Consider the following 2,993-nt stretch of genomic DNA (forward strand, 5'->3'; position numbering starts at 1 on the left):
CGCACCACACTGGAATCAATTAGCATTGAAAATTCAGCCAGACACACACACACACACACACACACACACACACACGCTTACACACCAACAGACAAAGGCTAAAAATCTACACACACTTGACACCGGCACTTTCCCGACCACTGTCTTACCCTCATAACTTTCTGCTAAAGGGCAAAGCAGCCACCATGGCATGGACCATATTTTATGTTTAGGAAGTTTTTAAGGATCCATTTCAGACACTCCAGTGTCACTGACACTGCTGGTGAAATGATTGCCTCATTTAATGTCAAGACAAGAATTGTAGCCTGGGTAATAGGATGGAAATGAAATCTTTCACAAGAACTTTTGGCTAGATCCTGTTAACATTAAAGTGACTTTTCTGTGACTTCTGAAAGGAGACCAGGAGCCTTGTCCTCTGGACTCAAAGGGAAAGTTTAAAGAGTTAAAAGATGGTGACAGTGTTTTTCTTTTTTCAACCTGCATTTCCTTTTCATGTTCCTGCCCTCTGTGTTCCCAAATTCCTTGTTTGACGTTGAATAATCTCCAAAAGCAGGAAGTATTTGGGCCAAATTCCAAAACCTACTTTAATATTAACTCAAGCACGCAGCCAAGTGTACAGATGCGAGTAAATGAAGAGGACGAGCATCCTTTCAAACCAGGGAGGTAAGGGAGATCGCTCCCTGATAATGCATGTTTTTGAATGCTACGCCGGCCACCTCCATTGACTGTCACCAATGCGTATGGTTCCTTAGGGCTCATTCCACACTGCCCTGCTTTGAAGTAACTGATAGAATAATTGTAATCTGTTCCTTATCATCTCCTACAGTGTTTGATCTTTACAAATCTCTGTGAGGGGAAATAAAAAAAAAAAAAACAGCTGTGGTCAACATCTTAATGTTTGCACACAGGCCGAGCTGCAATCCACTTTAACCTGTTAAATGGTGGGAGTTACAGGCGAGGGAGGATGTTGGCGTGAATGTTTTTTATGCGCATACTGTAAGTTCGTGCACCCACTCAGCGTTCACGCTCACACTCAGGCCAGAGCGGCGTTCCTTTGATCTGCCTAGAGCGCTGAGCAGACGGCAGTTCAGGAACAGTTCACAGGACACACTCCAGAGGCGACCAATGTTGTCTTCTTGCTTCACCTGTGTCCTCTCTGCATCCAGCTCCTCCAACAGATTATCCTCTTACCACTTTGTGTTTGTAGATTTGGACTGTTGAGCCACATCAGTTGATGCATCAGTGTTTATTTACACATCTGGCCCTTTGTTCTCCTCCCTCTACATGTAACTGCCCATTTGTAATGACATTGTTGATGTTTTAAATCTTGCAGATCAGAAGGTTTTGGCTTAAATTGGTTCACTGGATATGTGTGTCTGTTTTCCTAGTCAATGGGTATGATGAACATGAAGATGGATATGGGAAATGTCAGATAAGCTTATGAAACATGACTTACGAGAAACGATTTTAAAATTGTAGTTAATTATTTCTTAACTGTTTGTCAGGCTCAAGTTTACAGAAGAAAACATCTAACTGTGGAATAACCCCTGTTTTAGTCTCATTTACGTAAAGTAAGACACTGAAGTATGAATTCAGTTTGTGCTACATTATACTGGAAGTTTATTCTCTCACATTTAGATGCAAGTGTTGTACATGTTACTCCTCTACATTTATTTGAAGTTCCTCTTCAGATTAAATTATTCAGTGTTGATGGGCTATTACTCGTGACAAGTAACCAATCATATAGTCAAATATGACCAAAGAGGTAATTTTGAAAGTTACATTGATTGTTTCATGCTGACCTGCTGACTCCAGTTGTGTTGCCAGTGGTGTTACACCAAGACTACCCCATTGCTCCACTGGTCTGAGGACACTCGTGGTAGCTTAGGGTCACAAGCTGAAATGGTTAATAATGCTAACTTGCTCAACTACCTCCAAAGCCATAGATAGCTACAGAAACTAGTACAGCTAGCAGCAGTTAGTGATTCCTTTGCTGATATGCTGCCCCCTATTTTTCTGAAGTGACCTTTGACAGGCAGCCAAAAAAGCAACATGCACACAGTAGTACATACATTTGGTAAAAATTCAGGCTGTAGGGCAAAAGGGAGATTCCACCTAATTTCTGCACATTGTACCCATTTTGTTTTTGATTTCAATGGATTAATATCTAAGAAAATATTGCAAAAGTACAAATATACTGCAGTACAGGCAATGTGACATACAAACTTGTCCACCCTGCCCTCTCAAGACCCTGATCTGCTGATAGCAGAGCAACAGAGTGCCTGTCCAGATGCTATGCGGCACAATGACCTTGGCCAGTGCCTCTGTTGTCTCAGCATGGTGTTTAGCATATGTGTGGATGACGTAATTTTTCGACTGTAGTGAAGGTTGGAGAGGATACGTTGAATTACTCCAGGCCTTTCCTGGCTGCCAGAAACCTCACTCAGCATCTCTGCCTCGCTGTAACTCAGCCTTTTACTTGATGCTGCCAGCAGGAGAAGAAGGATATATTTAACTTCAGTCGGAGTGATGTCATTGAGGATACTGCAGTTGAAATTCTCGACATTTTCTTCTACAGCCCTGAACAAGTGACGATAGTGTTTTCTTTGTCTTAAGTTACATCAGCTTTTTTTAAAGGACCTACTGTTCATTTGATGAATGATTTATCTGTCTTGTGTGACGGGTAAGGCCATGTTGGGATATGTTATGCACAAAGGTGATAGATTAGTTCACTTGCGGCTGAGCAGATTTGGCTACCCTGAGGCAGAGTTTTCAGTTCATATCTGGAGAAAAGAGCCGCTGAACTGTCCCTGACATTTCCTGTTGTGTTGTGACTGCATTTGCTCGGAGGGTTCAAACTTTCCCCTGCTTAGATCCTGGGACAGGTATCTGCGAGGGCACAGACTCTCTCTCTCCCCCGCCTATCTCACCTCTCCTGCCTACTTAAAGCCATCCAGACAGGGCGTGTCGTAATAACAGAGGGAAGAAAAAGG

General features: G+C 42.6%; 1 protein-coding gene across 1 annotated transcript in view; it reads left to right on the forward strand.

Annotated features, from left to right (window-relative positions):
- Positions 1-2,993, forward strand: part of lmbr1 (limb development membrane protein 1) — a 35,162-nt gene that overhangs the window by 16,065 nt on the left and 16,104 nt on the right. The window lies entirely within an intron of this gene.

The sequence above is a fragment of the Sparus aurata genome, chromosome 19, assembly GCF_900880675.1.
Source record: "Sparus aurata chromosome 19, fSpaAur1.1, whole genome shotgun sequence".
NCBI classification, from domain to species: Eukaryota; Metazoa; Chordata; class Actinopteri; order Spariformes; family Sparidae; genus Sparus; species Sparus aurata.